The sequence below is a fragment of the Arachis hypogaea genome, chromosome 14 (assembly GCF_003086295.3).
Source record: "Arachis hypogaea cultivar Tifrunner chromosome 14, arahy.Tifrunner.gnm2.J5K5, whole genome shotgun sequence".
In the NCBI taxonomy this organism is placed as follows: Eukaryota; Viridiplantae; Streptophyta; class Magnoliopsida; order Fabales; family Fabaceae; genus Arachis; species Arachis hypogaea.
Window position 1 is genome coordinate 54,351,585 of NC_092049.1, and position 14,190 is coordinate 54,365,774.

The 14,190-nt window shown below is 41.6% G+C and overlaps 1 non-coding gene across 1 annotated transcript; it reads left to right on the top strand.

The window, feature by feature from the left end:
* Positions 1-14,082: 14,082 nt before the first annotated feature.
* LOC112745252 (small nucleolar RNA R71) lies at positions 14,083-14,190 on the top strand. The gene has a single exon (XR_003173189.1). It is a non-coding gene; the product is annotated as a small nucleolar RNA R71 (small nucleolar RNA).

Consider the following 14,190-nt stretch of genomic DNA (forward strand, 5'->3'; position numbering starts at 1 on the left):
CAGTTTTCATGAGTTGCAAGGAACCTCCAGCTGAATGATCCAAACCTTCCTGAGATTTCAGTGTTAAGCCTTCATAGAAGTTTTGAAGCTTCTCCCACTCATTAAACATAGCAGGGGGACATTTCCTGATCAGAGCCTTGTACCTCTCCCATGCCTCATAGATAGGTTCGGCCTCCATTTGTGTAAATGTTTGAACCTCAGCCTTTAACCTTATAATCCTCTGAGGTGGATAAAATTTGGCAAGGAATTTAGTTACCAAATCATCCCAGTTGTTGATACTGTCCCTTGGAAAAGATTCTAACCATTGAGTGGCCTTGTCCCTGAGAGAAAATGGGAATAGCATCAGCTTGTAGCTGTCAGGGGGCACTCCATTAGTTTTGACAATGTTGCATATCCTCAAGAAAGTGGATAAATGTTGGTGTGGGTCCTCAAGTGGTCCTCCACCAAAAGAGCAGTTGTTTTGAACCAAAGTGATGAGTTGTGGCTTGAGTTCAAAGTTGTTAGCATTGACATTTGGAGCCAAGATGCTGCTCCCACAATGTCTAGGATTTGCAAAGGTGTAGGAAGCCAAAACTCTCCTCTGGGGTGGGTTGCCATTGTTGTTGTCTTCCCCACCTGGTGGATTGGTTAAATGTTCCTCCATCTCTTGGAATTCTTCGTCTGATTCCTCTTCTCCAACAATATTTTTCCCTCTTTCAGCTCTTCTTAACCTCCTGAGAGTTCTTTCGTCTTGTTCCTGAAAATTGAGTATGGTTCTACTTGTACCTGACATACAAGCAGAGCATGAGGAATGCACAAAACCAGTGACACTTCAATTTACTGCCAGATTGAAGTGTTAGTTAGTTTAAGCAAAAAATCAAACAGTTAGTGGGTTAATCAAAATTAAAGAAAAAGTGCTTGATCTAGATCACCACCTCACTTAAACATTGTCAATCTAATCAATCCCCGGCAACGGCGCCAAAAACTTGATGGGATATTTTGGAGGAAAAATAAATCTCTCCCAAAATACCCAAAACTAACCAGCAAGTGCACCGGGTCGCATCAAGTAATAAAAACTCACGGGAGTGAGGTCGATCCCACAGGGATTGAAGGATTGAGCAATTTTAGTTTAGTGGTTGATTTAGTCAAGCGAATCAAGATTTGGTTGATGGTTTTGGGACTTGCAGAATTAAATTGCATTGAAGTAAAGAGAACAAGAAATAAATTGCTGAAACTTAAAGAACAAGAAATTAAATGGCAGAAACTTAAAGTGCAAGAAATGTAAATTTCAGAATCTTAAAGTGCAAGGAATGTAAATTGCTTGAAATGCAAAGGGGAATGGGATGTGGATTTGCAGAAATTAAACAAGGAAAAACTAAATTGCATCAAACAGAAGAGGGAAAAGGAATTGGGATTGAACCGGATCTTGAAGCAGTAAAGTAATTGAACATTAAAAGCAGTAAACAGGGAATTGAAATGGGAAATTCAGACCTCAAGACCCAGAGACTAGAAAACCTAGTCTAGATCTCAATGCCTTCCTAGATCCAACAAGAACAATTGCAAGGAAAATGTAAATTGCAAAGAAAAGAGATAAAGAGCAATTAACCGGAAATGAAATTCAATTAGCAGTAAAGAAACAGAGATCCAAGATTGAGATTGAAACAGAATTTCTTCAATTCTCCAATCCAAATCCAAGACAAGTGCAAATGAAAAATGAAAGCAATGAAAGCAAAGAAATTAAAGTTCAAAAGCTCTCCGAAAACTATTATGAAAATTCCAAAAGGAAAGCTCCCTCAATAACTTGAATTCTATCCTATTTATACACTTTCAAAAATGATCTTCAAGCCTTGAGTTGGGCCTTTGCTCTTGGTGGAATTGGGTTGAAAGAGGCCTTGGTTGACTGCTCTTGAAGTTTGAAGAAGAACCAAAGTGAACCAATTGAACCGGTTTTGAGGTTAGCCAAAGTTGGACCAAAAGTTTGAGCCAAAGTTAGGGGTCTAACTTTGGCTCCAACTTTTCATAGCAGCAAGCAAAATTCTTCTGGTATGGACGTTGGTGCCAACGTTAGGGGTCTAACTTTGACCCTAACGTTGGCCTTGTTTAGTGCTAGTGGCGCCAACGTTAGCCTCCAAGTTAGGGGGCTAACGTTGGCGCAAACGTTGGCCCTTCTCCCTTTGTAATTCATGTGCCAACGTTAGCCTCCAAGTTAGGGGGCTAACGTTGGCGCAAACGTTGGTGCCCAGGGGAGAAACTCTCAAATTCCAACGTTAGCCTCCAAGTTAGGGGGCTAACGTTGGGGCTAACTTTTGCCTCTTCCTTGAATGTTCATGTGCCAACGTTAGCCTCCAAGTTAGGGGGCTAACGTTGGCGCAAACGTGGGATGGCCAGGGAGGAAATTTCAAGTTCCAACGTTAGCCTCCAAGTTAGGGGGCTAACGTTGGGCTAACTTCTTGCTTCCTGGTTCAATTTCACTTATTCCATTGTCCTCTCTTCACTCCTAGCCATTCCTCTTTGCTTCAACCTTTCTCCAAGCTTTCTTCACCTATCATTAATCAACCAAACTCATCAAAGCTATGCTCAAAATCATGAGATATTCATTCTTTCATAATATGCAACAAATATAGCATAAAACCTCATGAAATGGCATGAATTCATATATGGTTGGTTCAATCAAGGGAAACATGAAAATCTACTCAATTAGCTTGCTTGTAGCTCAAGAAAGTGCATAATTCTAATGAAAACAAAAGAAAAAGACTAGCTAAAATAGGCTAGGATGACTTGTCATCATATGCCTGGGAAAATCTTGAGCCTGGAATTATATAGGAGTACTTGCTGTTCTAGTTTGAACTCTCTTTTCAAGATCTTATTGTCATGCCATTTTTTAGCTCTTTCCTTGTATATCTTTGCATTTTCATAAGCTTCCAATCTAAATTCCTCTAGCTCATTGAGTTGCAACAACCTTTTTTCTCCTGCTACTTGAGGATCAAAATTTAGGAGCTTAGTGGCCCAGTAAGATTTGTGTTCTAGCTCTACAAGAAGGTGGCATGATTTTCCATAGATTAGCTGAAATGGGGATCTTCCTATAGGAGTTTTGAATGCTGTTCTATATGCCCATAAAGCATCATCTAGCTTTCTGGCCCAATCTTTTCTGGTGGCTCCCACTGTCTTCTCCAAAATCCTCTTCAACTCCCTATTTGCAAGCTCTGCTTGGCCATTGGTCTGTAGGTGGTAGGGAGTAGCTACTTTATGCATCACCCCATATTTGTGAAGTAGTTTCTCCATCTGTTTGTTGCAAAAATGACTACCATCATCACTGACAAGACCCTTAAGCACTCCATATCTAGTAAAAATGTGCTTCTTAAGGAATTGAAGGACTACCTGTGCATCACATGTGGTTGTGGCTATAGCTTCCACCCATTTTGAGACATACTTCACTGCTACCAGAATGTATTTGAAAGAGTAGGAAGGAGGAAAAGGGCCCATGAAATCAATGCCCCAAAGATCAAATAGCTCCACTTCAAGAATGAAATTTTGAGGCATTTCATTCCTTCTTGATAGTCCTCCAGTTCTTTGGCACTCATTACACTGATGAACGAACTCTCTGGCATCCTTGAATATAGTTAGCCAATAGAATCCACTATGTGTAGCACTTTGGCAGCTGTTCTCTCTGGTCCAAAGTGTCCACCATAGGCTGAACCATGGCAATGCCACAATATGTCTCTCATCTCAGTTTCAGGGACACACCTCCTAATCATTCCATCCAGACATCTTTTGAACAAAAATGGTTCACCCCACAAAAACTTCTTGGCTTCATTGATCAAAAACTTCTTGGAGAGTTCTTGAGGAATTTTTCTTTCCACCTTGTAGTTTGCTATGTCTGCAAACCATGGAGCTTGTTGAATTTGTAAGAGGTGTTTATCTGGAAAGCTTTCATTCACTGAGTGCGGAGCTTGATTGGTTTCTTGTGATATTCTTGACAGATGGTCTGCTACTTGGTTTTCATTCCCTTTCCTATCTGATGACTTGCATCATTTACCCTTCTTTCTTGCATAAAGAGGACCATAAAAGAGCATAAATCTCATTTGATCAGTACAATTCATGCATTAATTGATGGATATTATGGTACACTACTCTGAGATGAGTTGTGCTAAATTTCAGGAGAAAAAGGCATCAAAAATGGGAAGAAAGCAACAAAGAAGCTGGGCGTGTGAAACTGACGTGTCACTTGGAACAAATGCCACAAAAATGCACTGGCGTGGCATGCCAGGAGCTGGGCATGGCATGCTAATACTAAATTCCAGAGAAGAATTCCCAAGTATTCATATGGGCATGGCACACTAGTACAAAGTTCCAGAGAGCAACAACGGAGGACACAAAAGGGACGTGGCATGCCATGTTGGGCGTGGCATGCCTAACCCATCAGCCACTATGGGCATGCCACTTGAGCCAAGGGGCATGGCACGCCAACTCATCACTCCAGGGGGAACCTTCACGATGGCGTGCCACTTGGTATCGAAGGCGTGGCACGCCAACTCCAAAAAGTCACTTGGGTGTGCCACTTGCGGATCCAGGCGTGGCACGCCAAGATTGAAGAGTCCATAAATGTATGGGCGTGCCACTTGAACAGCATGGCGTGGCACGCTAGTACAAAAATCCAGGGAAGGGGCTGAAGGCAATTGAAGACTGGGCATGCCACTTGAAGTCGAAGGCGTGGCACGCAGGCTCTAAATCTCACTTAGGCGTGCCACTTGAGCGACTAGGCGTGGCCCGCCAATGCACAAAGAGGCCAAAGCAAGGGCTGGGCGTGCCACTTGATGTCGAAGGCGTGGCACGCCAACCCAAAAATATCACTATGGCGTGCCACATGAGTACTGGGTGTGGCACGCCAGCTACTGGAACCAAGGCAAGATTATGGGCATGGCACGCCAGCCTCTAGGCATGGCACGTTGGTATAAGTTTCCAGAGAGGGTGAAGGAGGCCAAATACATGGGGCGTGCCACTTGGTGTGGAAGGCGTGGCACGCCATCCATTATTCCTCACTTGTGCGTGCCACTTGAATCCCAGGCGTGGCACGGCAGTGTCATTCAGAGAGTAAAAGAACCATTGGGGCGTGCCACTTGAGTTTGTGGCGTGGCACGCGAAACAGAGGAGTCACTTGTTCACAAAGGGGCGTGGCACGCCAGACCCTGGGCGTGCCACGCTAGTTCAACTTCCCAGAGAGCTTGGTCAAGCATGCAACAAGGGCGTGGCACGCCATACCCTGGGCGTCCCACGCTAGTTCAAGTTTCCAGAGGCAAAGAGAAGTGAAAAAGGCTAGGGAGTGCCACTTAAGCTCAAAGGCGTGGCACGCCATGCTACCTGGGCATTAAAAGACCCTGGGCGTGCCACTTGAGCTCGAAGGCGTGGCACGCTAGGGGTGTTATTGACGGCGAGCGTGCCACTTGAGGGATTGAGCGTTGCACGCCAAGCCAGAATTGAGGGAGCACGTGCACACCACTGAAGCGCCAATCACACGCCAGCTGGGAAGTCGTGCTTATTGAGTTTCTTTTCCCTCCAAAATGTAATTTTCCTTTTTCACTTTTGTAATTCTTTTATTTTTTGCTAGGAATAGTATAAATACCCCCCAAGAAGTACTGAAGAAGGGGTTAAGCAGTTAGAGATAGCAGTTTTAGATTCACTTTTACACTTCATCATCTTCTTTACTTTGAGTACTTTTCTTTGAGCTATGAGTAGCTAAATTCCCTCTCATTGAGAGAGGGAGCTCTATTGTACTTGATGGATTGATGATAGTTAAATTCTTCTTCTCTTCATCTTCTCTTTGATTTGCTAGAAGGAATTTCGTTCTTAATGCTTAGTGTTCAATTATCTTGGGAAAGAGATTGAATGCAAAATGGGTTTCATGGGAACCTTGGGAAAGGAAACATGAAACCATGCTTGAAATCCCTTCTCACAATTGAGTAGGATCTGGGTTTCGGTGTTTGGATATGGTGATATATAATCCTCCCTCTACTTGGACCTATGATAATGTGTGGTATAATCAGGGACCAAGCATATCTCTCTTCATGAACAATTAAACCAAGAAATTGGCTATTGATCAAGATCTGAGAGATTGAGTCACCAAGGGATTGGGGCTCAATCAATCATGATTTCCAAGAGGTCAATGAGTTGCATGATTGAAGAGGTTATAAGCTGAAGTTGATCCAAAGAGACAACATCTCCTAATCTCAATGAATTTCCCCATTCTTATCTACCACTTTCTTTATAGCTTATTTTTACATTCTGCAATTCCCCATCCCCATTTACATTCAAGTCATTTATGATTCTGCACTTTATATTCTGTTATTTCCATTTCTGCACTTTATTGTTTTCCTTTACATTTTAGTCATTTACATTTCTGCCATTTATAATTCTGCAAATCACAATCTATCTGTTTCACTTGACTAATTCATCAATTGATTAAAATTGCTCAAATTTGCCAATCTCTGTGGATACGATCCCACTCCACTGTGGGTTATTACTTGACGATAATTTTGGTGCGCTTGCCAAAAGAACTAATTCACCAATTTTTTTGAATGGGGGTGTGAATTGGACTCATCAAGTTTTATGGCGCCGTTGCCGGGGATTGGCTTAAATTTGATAGTGATTAAATTGATTGGAGAGCTAGATTAAGCAATTTAATTCCCTTGTTATTTTACTTTATTCTAATTCTTCTAGCATTTTTTTTATTTTTCTTTTATCTCTGCTTTGAGTTTTATTTCTTTTTCTTTGATTATTTTAGTTACCCATCGTCCATATTTCCACTCTTCTAACTGTTCGATTAATTGCATCAACAACGCTAACCACTAATTTCAACAAGATTTTTCTTACTTCACTTGTTCTCTGCTGGTTATTTGCCAAGTGTATGACAGGTAGAAGAGGAGAGACTTTATCTCCCTTCGATAGTGAAATTGAGAGGACCTTCCTTAGATTAAAGAGGGAAGCAAGAGACAAAGGCATAGTTGGAGAAGAACTAGTGGAGGAAGATCCGTAAATCACCATGGATGACGAAGTACAGGACAATGTTGGAGGAGATGCTAGAAATCATGTTGGGCAAGAAAGGAGAGTCTTGGGCTCCTACGTCAACCCAAATCCAGAAAATTGTGGCAGCAGCATCCTAAAGCCAATAATTCATGCTAATAATTTTGAGTTGAAGCCTCAGCTCATCACACTTGTCAAGAATAATTGTTCATATGGAGTAAGTGCTCAAGAAGACCCTAATCAACATCTTAGCACATTCCTGAGGATATGTGATACTGTAAAGTCCAATGGGATACACCCTGACATCTACAAGCTACTCGTGTTTCCTTTCTCACTCAGAGATAAGGCAGCAAAGTGGCTGGAATCATTTCCCAAGGAGAGCCTAACCACATGGGAGGATGTTGTAAGCAGATTCCTTGCAAGATTTTACCCTCCACAAAGAATCAACAGGCTGAGAACTGAGGTGCAAACTTTCAGACAACAAGATGGAGAAACACTCTATGAGGCCTGGGAGAGATTCAAAGATCTGACAAGAAGATGCCCACCAAAAATATTCAATGAGTGGGTACAACTACACATCTTCTATCAAGGGCTATCCTATGAATCAAAGAAGGCTGTGGATTATTCTTGAGGAGGTTCACTCAACAAGAAGAAAACCATTGAAGAAGCCATAGATGTCATCAAGACTGTAGCTGAAAATGAGTATTTCTATGCTTCAGAAAGAACTCAGAAGAAAGGAGTGCTAGAACTCAACTCTGTAGATGCTTTGTTAGCTCAAAACAAGGCAATTACACCACAAATAGCAGCCTTAACCAAGAAGATGGAGGCTAATCAAGTCTCAGCCATACAAGATCAAACCCCTCAACAAGAAAGAAATGCATCAGAACATGAAGGTGACTGGAAACAAGCTAATTATGTGAACAATTCATCCAGGCCACCATATGATTCAACTTCTAAGACATACAACCAGGTTGGAAGAACCACCCAAATTTTGGGTGGAGAAACAAGCAGGGCCACAACCAGGACCACAACAAACTTTATCCATCAAATCAACACTCTACTCACAACCCCAACCATCAAACAGGCAACCATAGACCCTACCATAACTCACAAAATACATCATACCATAGCAACCAACCAATACACAACAACCTCCATCAAGACACATCACCCTTAACTATGCAACCATGTGAAATCAATAGCAACTTTGAGAGGATGGAGGCTACAATAGCACAATTGTCATTGCAGATTACATGAGCAGTCTCCACCCTTATGGAGAGACAAGCACAGACTGAAAGAAGGATAGACGCTGGTGCGCAGAAATTGTGATTACACTTTGATTATGTAAAATTCATCGCTCTTTATTTCCTTGGTAATGGCGCCAAAAACATGATGCCAATACCATGGTTCACAACTTCGCACAACTAACCAGCAAGTGCACTGGGTCGTCCAAGTAATACCTTACGTGAGTAAGGGTCGAATCCCACGGAGATTGTTGGTATGAAGCAAGCTATGGTCACCTTGTAAATCTCAGTCAGGCGGATATAAGATAGTAATGGAGTTTTCGAAAATAATTAATAAAATAGGGATAGAAATACTTATGTAAATCATTGGTGAGAATTTCAGATAAGTGAATAGAGATGCTTTCGTTCCTCTGAACCTCTGTTTTCCTGCTATCTTCATCCAATCAGTCTTACTCCTTTCCATGGCTGGCTTTATGTGATGCATCACCATTGTCAATGGCTACTTTCGGTCTTCTCTCGGGAAAATGATCCAAATGCCCTGTCACGGCACGGCTAATCGTCTGGAGGCATCACCCTTGTCAATGGTTACATCCTATCCTCTCAGTGAAAATGTTCAACGCACTCTGTCACGGTACGGCTATTCATCTGTTGGTTCTCGATCATGCTGGAATAGGATTTACTATCCTTTTGCGTCTGTCATGACGCCCAGCAATCGCGAGTTTGAAGCTCGTCACAGTCATTCAATCATTGAATCCTACTTGGAATACCACAGACAAGGTTTAAACTTTCCGGATTCTCTTGAATGCCGCCATCATTCTAGCTTACACCACGAAGATTCTGATTAAGAGATCTAAGAGATACTCATTCAGTCGAAGGTAGAACGGAAGTGGTTGTCAGGCACGCGTTCATAGGGAATGATGATGATTGTCACATTCATCACATTCAGATTGAAGTGCGAATGAATATCTTGGAAGCGAAACAAGATGAATTGAATAGAAAACAGTAGTACTTTGCATTAATCTTTGAGGAACAGCAGAGCTCCAAACCTTAATCTATGGAGTGCAGAAACTCTACCGTTGAAAATACATAAGTGATAATGGAGTTCATTGGTCTCGGCCCCAGAGGGGAACCGGAGTAACCAAGACTGATCACAGGATCAAAATACAATCCAGGATGTCTATACAATAGTAAAAAGTCCTATTTATAATAAACTAGCTACTAGGGTTTACAGAAGTAAGTAATTGATGCATAAATCCACTTCCGGGGCCCACTTGGTGTGTTCTTGGGCTGAGCTTGAGTGTTACACGTGTAGAGGTCATTCCTGGAGTTGAACGCCAGCTTTTGTGCCAGTTTGGGCGTTGAACTCCACTTTGCAGCTTGTTTCTGGCGCTGGATGCCAGAATTGGGCAGAGAGCTGGTGTTGAACGCCAGTTTACGTAGTCTAAACTTGGGCAAAGTATGGACTATTATACATTTCTGGAATACCCTGGATGTCTACTTTCCAACGCAATTGGAATCGCGCCATTTCGAGTTCTGTAGCTCCAGAAAATCTACTTTGAGTGCAGGGAGGTCAGAATCCAACAGCATCAGCAGTCCTTCTTAACCTCTGATTCTGATTTTTGCTCAAGTCCCTCAATTTCAGCCAGAAAATACCTGAAATCATAGAAAAACACACAAACTCATAGTAAAGTCCAGAAATGTTAATTTAACATAAAAACTAATGAAAACATCCCTAAAAGTAACTAGATCCTACTAAAAACATACTAAAAATAATGTCAAAAAGCGTATAAATTATCCGCTCATCACAACACCAAGCTTAAATTGTTGCTTGTCCCCAAGCAACTGAAAATCAAATAGGATAAAAAGAAGAGAATATATTATAAATTCCAAACTATCAATGAAACATAGCTTCAATCATATGAGCGGGACTTATAGCTTTTTGCCTCTTGAATAGTTTTGGCATCTCACTTTATCCATGGAGGTTCAGAATGATTGGCATCTATAGGAACTCAAAGTTCAGATAGTGTTATTGATTCTCCTAGTTCAGTATGATGATTCTTGAACACAGCTATTTTATGAGTCTTGGCCGTGGCCCTAAGCACTTTGTTTTCCAGTATTACCACCGGATACATAAATGCCACAGACACATAATTGGGTGAACCTTTTCAGATTGTGACTCAGCTTTGCTAAAGTCCCCAATTAGAGGTGTCCAGGGTTCTTAAGCACACTCTTCTTTTGATTTGGACCTTGACTTTAACCGCTCAGTCTCAAGTTTTCACTTGACACCTTCACGCTACAAGCACATGGTTAGGGACAGGTTGGTTTAGCCGCTTAGGCCAGGATTTTATTTCTTTAGGCCCTCCTATCCACTGATGCTCAAAGCCTTGGGATCCTTTTTATTTGCCCTTGCCTTTTGGTTTTAAGGGTTATTGGCTTTTTGCTCTTGCCTATTGGTTTTAAGAGCTTTTGGCTTTTTTTGCTTGCTTTTTCTTTTTCTTTATTTTTTTTCGCCTATTTTATTGTTTTTTTTTCCTGCAAGCTTTGTTCTTTGCTGCTTTTTCTTGCTTCAAGAATCATTTTTATGATTTTTTAGATTATCAAATAACATGTCTCCTAGTCATCATTCTTTCAAGAGCCAACATATTTAACATTCTTAAACAACAACTTCAAAAGACATATGCACTGTTCAAGCATACATTCAGAAAACAAGAAGCATTGTCACTACATCAATATAATTAAACTAAGTTCAAGGATAAATTCGAAACTCATGTACTTCTTGTTCTTTTGAATTAAAACATTTTTCATTTAAGAGAGGTGATGGATTCATAGGACATTCATAACTTTAAGACATAGTTACTAACTACTAATGATCATGTAATGAAGATACAAATATAGATAAGCACTTAACATAGAAAATGAAAAACAGAGAATGTAAGAACAAGGAATGAGTCCACCTTAGTGATGGTGGCGTTTTCTTCTTGAGGAACCAATGATGTCCTTGAGCTCTTCTATGTCTCTTCCTTGTCTTTGTTGCTCCTCCTCATTGCTTTTTGATCTTCTCTTATTTCATGAAGGATGATGGAGTGCTCTTGATGTTCCACCCTTAGTTGTCCCATATTGGAACTCAATTCTCCTAGGGAGGTGTTGATTTGCTCCCAATAGTTTTGTGGAGGAAAGTGCATCCCTTGAGGTATCTCAGGGATTTCTTGATGGTGAGCTTCTTCATGTGCCTGTTGAGATCCATGAATGTGCTCTCTTGTTTGCTCCATCCTTTTCTTAGTGATAGGCTTGTGAGATGAATCTTTCCATCTCTCATGGCTCAGAGGTGGGAGCAATTATCTTCTCTTTCCTCTTCCTTGAGGTTTCTCTGGCCTCAGGTACCATTAATGGTTATGAAAAAATAAAAAAATGCTCTGCTTTTACCACACCAAACTTAGAATGTTGCTTGCCCTCGAGCAAAAGAAGAAAGAATAGAAGAAGAAGAAGAAGAAGATATGGAGGAGAGGGGGGTGTGTGTATTTGGCCATATGGGTGGGATTGGGTGGGGAAGAGATGTTGAATTTTGAAGGTAAGTGGGTGTATAGATGTGAGTGGTAAATGGAAAACAGAAGGGATGACCATGAATGGATAGAGAGATGGTGAGGTAGGTGGGGATCCTATGGGGTCCACAGATCCTGAGGTGTTCAAGGATTTACAACCTTGCACCAAATTAGGCATGTAAAATGCCCTTGCACACAACTCTGGGCGTTCAGCGCCAGGTTGGTGCCCATTTTGGGCGTTCAACGCCCATTTGTTGCCCATTTCTGGCGTTGAACGCCAGAAGCATGCTTGTTCTGGGCGTTCAGCGCCAGCTCCTCTCCAGGGTGCAATTCTGGCGTTCAGCGCCCAGATGAAGCCCATTTTGGGCGTTCAGCGCCAGAACCATGCTCTGTTCTGGCGTTGAACGCCAGGCAGATGCTTCCTCCAGGGTGTGATGTTTCTTCTGCTGTTTTTGATTCTGTTTTCAATTTTTATATTTATTTTGTGACTCCACAAGATCATGAACCTATAAAGACATATAACTAAGAAAAATATTGTTAGATAGATAAAAATTGGGTTGCCTCCCAATAAGCGCTTCTTTAATGTCAATAGCTTGACAGTGGGCTCTCATGGAGCCTCACAGATGTTCAGAGCATTGTTGAGACTCTCCAACACCAAACTTAGAGTTTGGATATGGGAGTTCAACACCAAACTTAGAGTTTGGTTGTGGCCTCCCAACACCAAACTTAGAGTTTGACTGTGGGAGCTTTGTTTGACTTTGCTTTGAGAGAAGCTTTTTCTGCTTCCTCTCCATGGATGCAGAGAGAGATCCTTGAGTTGTAAACACAAGGTTGTCCTTATTTAATTGAAGGATCAATTCTCCTTTGTCCACATCAATCACAGCTCTTGCTGTGGCGAGGAAAGGTCTTCCCAGGATGATGGATTCATCCTCTTCCTTTCCAGTATCCAGGACTATGAAATCAGCAGGGATGTAAAGGCCTTCAACCTTTACTAACACGTCCTCTACTTGTCCATAAGCCTATTTTCTTGAATTGTCTGCCATCTCTAATGAGATTTTAGCAGCTTGTACCCCATAGATTTCTAGTTTCTCTATTACAGAGAGGGGCATGAGGTTTATCCCTGAACCAAGGTCACACAGAGCCTTAAAGATCATGGTGCCTATGGTACAAGGTATTATGAACTTTCCAGGATCCTGTCTCTTCTGAGGCAATGTCAGTTGATCTAGATCACTTAGTTCATTGGTGAACAAGGGACGTTCATCTTCCCAAGTTTCAATACCAAATAATTTGGCATTCAGCTTCATGATTGCACCAAGAAACTTGGCAGTTTGCTCTTCAGTGACATCCTCATTCTCTTCAGAAGAGGAATACTCATCAGAGCTCATGAATGGCATAAGGAGGTTCAATGGAATCTCTATGGTCTCTAGATGAGCCTCAGAGTCCTTTGGTTCCTCAGAGGGAAGCTCCTTATTGACCACTGGACGTCCCAGGAGGTCTTCCTCCTTGGGATTCACGTCCTCTCCTTTCCTTACAGGTTCGGCCATGGTGCTTATGTCAATGGCCTTGCACTCTCCTTTTGGATTCTCTTCTGTATTGCTTGGGAGAGTACTAGGAGGGATTTCAGTGATCCTTTTACTCAGCTGGCCCACTTGTGCTTCCAAATTTCTAATGGAAGACCTTGTTTCATTCATGAAACTTACAGTGGCCTTAGATAGATCAGAGACTAAGTTTGCTAAATTAGAAGTATTTTGTTCAGAGTTCTCTGTCTGTTGCTGAGTGGATGATGGAAAAGGTTTGTTATTGTTAAACCTGTTTCTTCCACCATTATTAAAGCCTTGTTGAGGCCTTTGATCCTTCCATGAGAGATTTGGATGATTTCTCCATGATGGGTTATAGGTGTTTCCATAAGGTTCACCTAAGTAATTCACCTTTGCTATTGCAGGGTTTTCAGGATCATAAGCTTCTTCTGCATAAGAAGCCTCTTGAGTACTGTTGGATGCAGCTTGCATTCCATTCAGACTCTCGGAAATCATATTGACTTGTTGAGTCAATATTTTGTTCTGAGCCAATATGGCATTCAGAGTATCAATTTTAAGAACTCCTTTCTTCATAGGCGTCCCATTACTAACAGGATTCCTCTCAGAAGTGTACATGAACTGGTTATTAGCAACCATGTCAATGAATTCTTGAGCTTCTGCAGGTGTTTTCTTTAGGTGAATGGATCCACCTGCAGAAGTATCCAATGACATCTTTGATAGCTCAGATAAACCATCATAGAATATATCCAGGATGGTCCATTCTGAAAGCATGTCAGAAGGACACTTTTTGATCAACTGTTTGTATCTTTCCCAAGCTTCATAGAGGGATTCACCATCTTTTTGTTTGAAGGTTTGAACATCCACTCTAAGCTT